This window comes from Arachis ipaensis, chromosome B10, assembly GCF_059453495.1.
Source record: "Arachis ipaensis isolate K30076 ecotype BB chromosome B10, ASM5945349v1, whole genome shotgun sequence".
Taxonomy (NCBI): domain Eukaryota; kingdom Viridiplantae; phylum Streptophyta; class Magnoliopsida; order Fabales; family Fabaceae; genus Arachis; species Arachis ipaensis.
This window is the reverse complement of record NC_142435.1, coordinates 22,005,398-22,011,191: the sequence shown is the minus strand read 5'-3', so window position 1 is coordinate 22,011,191 and position 5,794 is coordinate 22,005,398. Positions and strand designations below refer to the sequence as shown.

The 5,794-nt window shown below is 30.5% G+C and overlaps 1 long non-coding RNA gene across 1 annotated transcript; it reads left to right on the top strand.

Annotated features, from left to right (window-relative positions):
- The first annotated feature begins 496 nt into the window (after nucleotides 1–496).
- LOC148579386 (uncharacterized) lies at nucleotides 497–5,107 on the top strand. The gene is made up of 4 exons (XR_015907274.1): nucleotides 497–739; nucleotides 3,970–4,225; nucleotides 4,462–4,950; nucleotides 5,032–5,107. It is a non-coding gene; the product is annotated as an uncharacterized LOC148579386 (long non-coding RNA).
- Nucleotides 5,108–5,794: the final 687 nt, after the last annotated feature.

Sequence of the window (5,794 nt, the reverse complement as noted above, 5' to 3'; positions counted from 1 at the left end):
GGACGAAAATTTTTATAAGTGAAGTAAGATGTAACACCCTATATTTTTGAAAATTAAATAATTAATTATTTATGAGTTATTATATTATATTGAGATTTTGTTTCTAAAAAAACTATTTTTTAACAAAAATAATTAAATAAAATTTTATAATTATTGAAGTTTAATTTAATTATAATTTATTCTATTAATTTAAATTATTTATTAAAAATTATTTTAATAGACAAAAAAATGAAATTTATTATTATTATTATTATTATTATTCACAAAAAAAAAAGAAAAAAAAAGAAAAAGAAAGTGGCCGAAGGGCATTATTATACTTATATGTCATATTATATATATATATATATATTAAAGAAACAAAGAAAGCAAGCAAAGGTGGCTTGTATACATACATGTATATAGATAATCTGACACATGTTCCTTGTATCCATTAATCATCACCCTTCTTTCATTTTATTACTTTTCTTCACCGAACCAAAAGGAAATAAAAGAAACCAAGGGAAGGAAGTGACTGAAAGGAAAAAGAAAGAAAGACCGTGGATGAGGAAGAGAGAAACCGTAAAATTCTCCAAGCCTCCAACTCTAATTTCTTGCAATCCATAATTCCAATAAAAAATATAATCCGATAAAAGTGTTCGTATCTTCCTCTTCTACACGTTGACGTAATTTTTGTTCGATAAAAATCGACAGTGATATAGCTCTTCTTCTCCTTGAGTTCGGCCAACTAGAGTTCTACGAGGTACAGACGATTTCTGACATTTTCTTTTTCAGCAGCTCGGTTAGAAAATTTCTCTAAAGCTTTCGTTGATTTTAATTTCATACGGAAGTAGGGGTTTGTTTTTAAAGTGAAATTTTTAATTTAAGAATGCCTATAAAACTTATTGAATAATTGCAAATAATTTACGAAAATCTAGTATTACTAATTGATGTGAATTTGTTGAATTGTGGTTATGAATGGTGTTTAATTGGTGTTGTTTGTTAAACTGAGATATAAATTGAGTTTGGATTGAGGCTGTGAATGTTGCTGGAATTTCTAGTCATGTTAATTTCTTAGCTTGATTGATGATTGAGATTTGTTTGATAATAGTAAGTACTATTGCAATGATTTGGAAATTGTTGAGAGAATGAAGGAGCCCGTAAGAGTGGTGAATTCGAATGTTAAGGGAGGTCCTATCCAAGTTTTTATAAAGATATACAAAAAGGTGATTTTGATTTGAAAATTCGACTTATAAGCTTATTTTGAGAAATGTTTCTATGTTGAGAAAATAATAGGTTTATATATTTACACATATCGAAAAAATGGTTTTATATTAAAAGGTTTGATTTATATTTCTAAAGTAAGGAATACTTGGATTTAAAACTGTTGGAAAGAATTTGAGAAAGCGTTGGTTGATTTATTGGTAACAAATGGAGAATTGAAAATGATTTGGTAGGGCCCTGGAAGGGTGGCATAGTCCGAATTTTAGAGAAAATGCTGCCGAATTTTTTATAAAACTAAGACTTTATTTAAAGTGTTATTTAAAAGCAAATCTGATTTGAGAATATTGGTTGATTTCGATTTATTACGAAAGATTTTTGTTTTCAATTCGATTTATTAAGAAAAGTATAATGTTTTAAACTTAATCTTTTGAGAAGGGATTTTGCTTTAAGTTATGTTTTGAGTTCAGATTGATAAGAAAGAAAAGAAGAAGAACGAAAAGTAAAGGAAAGAGAGATAATTAAAGGAATCTCTGCCACACAAGAGTAGAGAACAAGGATTTAAAGAATATATTAACTTAAAGAGATTGTCTGCCACAGGAGAGCAGATCTGACATTGTTTGGGCCTTAGCGCGAAATGTAAAGTGGGAACACCCACACACTGAGAACTGTTTTCTAGAGGTACGCTTATTGATTTGGAAAGTCACACTATATGCGGCCTAGCCGTACGACTTATAAGCACACTGTATGCATCTGGAAAGCCATATCTGGGAGTTGTGCCTAGGTAATGTCGGGAGCAGGTAGGCAACCGACACATGAGCTCATGGCCTGCATTAAGGATAGACATGCATCATGTTGTTTGCACATTTGTATTTGATTGCGCTTGCTTGTCTTATTTCTTTGTGATTGTGCGGTTTGTCTTGTTGTAACTTGCTTGTACATTGAATTGAATCTCTTGCTTGTACTATTTGTTTGTGAATGTATTAAAGTGATTACGAATTGACATTTGACTAAGGATTAACTATGTGACTGAGAGATGGGTAACGTGACCAGTTTTATATTTAAAATTTGTTTTGAGTTTAGAGATTTTAAAAAGAGTTAATTAGTTAGCTAAAGTAGAACCAAGAGTATTTTCAAAGGGTTTGATAAAAATATAGTTTTATTGAGTAAAGTTAATTATTTGCACTTTATTTCATTACTTTAATGGCATTCCCATTCCCTACTGAGAACGTGCGGTTTGTTCTCACCCCAAAATCTTCCACCTTTTCAGTGACATAGGTTCAAAGACTCAGCTTGAAGCTGCGGATGGTTATTAGTTTTATTTGAGTTAAGTTAAGAGTTGAGTTGCTTTCATAGAATTTCGTCGCCTTAGTTATTTTAGATTTTATTTTATACAGAGGGATAGGTATTGTCTTCAAATTTTATATTGAATTCATTTGTATAGCATTTATTATTATTAATAATTGTGTGATTTTAATTACTAAAAATAATTTTCTGGTATTTTCTTATAAACTGAAATGCGATATCGACGTAAAGGCTCAATATTAAATAGATAATAAAGAAAATTAGGTCCATAACGCCTTACTTTTAGTATGATCATGACGTGCTAAAAGTTAGGGTGTTACAATAATAATAATAAGTTTATATTGATATAGTCATATGATTCATTATTATTAAAAAAATAAAAAAATTAAATATTCAACTCGAGCTTACTATTTTCATAAACGACAATGCAATCTCTGACAAAAAGGGATTATTAAAAAAATCGGAATACATAAAGAATTGTTTGCTCGAGATACACAAAATCAAACACAATAAGAAAAACACTTCACTTAACCTATTAATTATTTTCTCCTGTGATCTAGAAGAAATATAGCTCTAATTAATAGCAGCAGCAACCTCTTGGACCCGTACAATGATTATATGTAAAACTCTTAGATCCACATAACTTGTTGCAAGTTTCAGCATGACATTGTCCTTGAATGCTAAACATTGTTGCATCATTAATAGTTCTATACATTATTCCACCTCTTGCGTCTGTGGTAATAATAAATACAACAAATCCGTTAGAATTTCTATCTAAATCGAAATGTGCATTTGAATGTAATATGATAACAATAGTATATTTGTATGAATATTTAAAAATAATTGAAATCTCCGTATAAGAAATCTATAATCTCTCTCATGATCTTTTTATTTATTTTAGAAAAAGAGTTCAAACAAGTGCACCCGATTTTTATTATAAAATGAAATTTGAAACAAAAGCAGTGTTATTTAGTTTATAATTTTATACAGGAGGGACCAAAGATTTAATAGATTGTCGGTAACAATTACTCAATCAATAATTATATCATAATTTAACAACGAAAAATGATTAGATCATACCATCCGATCACAAGAATACTTTATATGGGAAAGAAAAAAAAATGTTTTAGAAAAAAATGTAATAATAACGTTGAGAAACATTTTTTGTTACTTCAAATTTAAGCAGAAAATCAAAATTTAGGAATAATTAATATAACTCTCTCATGATTAAACAACAATGTAATTAAGTTTTAAAGCAATATTTGATACCTAAGGTACTAGCGAAAAGTGAAGCCACGAAAAAATGCACAAAAACAACTTTGTAACAGCATTATTAATAGCCATTTTGTAAAAATCACTTTGTGTTTTCTTTCTTTCTTTCAATTATATATATATCTTAGAATAAGTCAATTTTTCCTAATACAAATATAGGTTATTTAAATGACTCTAATTTTACTTTGTTTACAGCAAACCAAAGACTTGAAGTGTGCCACCAGACTACGGAGCAAAAAATTTGAAAAGATGAGCAAGCCAAAGAATGCGATCATTCGTGAATTAGGTTTTGGTGGACTCATGCACATCCCGCCAATGAATGTGCCTCACAAACTATTGAATGAGTTGGCTAACTCCTTTAAATTGGGCAAAAACACACTGGAAACAAGCTATGGTTCCTTTAAGGTTAAACCCAAAATAATAGGGGATGCCCTTGGCCTCAATGCATCAGGTAACTGATTACAGAAAACCTCTATAGTTCCATTCTCTATAATATATTCTTCGTAATATCTTATTCTGATCTCATGTAATCAAGTAATAAATTTAGGTGCATATGAGTGATATTTGGGTGCACATGAGTGATATTTGGGTGCCTATGAGTGATATTTGGGTGTATATAAGATATATTTGGGTGCATATGAATGATATTTGGGTGTATTTCAAGTAATAAATTATTTTTTTTTGTAGGAGATCTATTTTTTGATAAAGTGAGTTATAAAAATCTTTCTGAAGAGAACAAACTCATTTTTAGAAGGTTCCAGGGCAACACTCTAAAGAAGCTGACCGATGACATAATGAGTATTGGTGTTGAAAACGAATAAGATCGGCTGATATTCAAGATGATTTTCATCCTCTATATTCAGATGGGTTCTTGTTGCCAAGTACAATAACCAAAGTATCTCCCATGCACATAACTCCAATTTTTGAGATGGAAAAATAATGGAGGGCAACTGGGGAGCCCATGTGCTGAATTTCATCATTAAAGACATAACAAATTAACGTCTGAAAAAGAAAAAATCAATCGACGAGTGCCTCTATGCCTTGATGATAATCTATTTCTATCTCACAAAAAACAAGGACAAGAAAGGAGAGGAAAAACCTGGATTGCCCTGGCTTAGCAACTAGAACAGGGAGCAGCTGGCTGCAAGGATGAGAGCAGAGATAGATGGTCATATGGTAAGCGAATAGAATACCTTCTCTAATTTGGGTGTGTTTTATTTATGTAGATGTTGTAAACTAACATTTCTACTGTTTCAGGGCATCGTCAAGATGGCAGAAACAAAAAAGAAATTGAAAGAAATGAAAAGAAAAGAAAAAAAAACAAAAAAAGAAGCCAAGTTCTTCATCTGAGAGTGATCCATCAAAGATTGATGTTGATTTTTCCTCTGAGTCTGAGTCGGAAGAAGACTCAGAGGAACCTAGAAGGAAACAACCCAAAAGGACAGCCAAAAAGTAAGTAATATTTTTGGGTGCATTTTGTCAGTTTTAGGGTATTTTTTCCTAATGACTGTTTGCTTTCCAGAATGGAATCCAGAAAGAGGAAGCAGATTTTAGAGGATTCCAGTTCAGAAAGCAAAAGTGAATCCAATGATGAGTAAGATTCTGAAATTATCATCACTTTCTTTCCTGCTTCTATCAAAATTTAATGTATTAACAGAGGGTTTCTCATTTAATTTCAGGAGTGAAGAATTGTTGCCAATTAAAAAATAAAAATCAAACAAAAAAATTCACACTGCCACCAAAAAGAATGCACTGCTTTCGAGAGTATCTCATCATCAATATTGTTGTATTTGTCTGATTCATAATTTTTTTTTATTTTCAGGACGCAATCCAAAAAAAGAAAGCACATAATTGAGGATTTGTCTTTAGAAGAAGAAATTCATTCCTATGATGGGTAAGATACTTTCTAAACCTATCTTACACTCTATAATCAAAACTACTTACACCCTATAATCAAAACTATATTTTGTTAACATGTACTTTTGAATGTACTGGCAGAACTGAAATTGGAACTGAAATA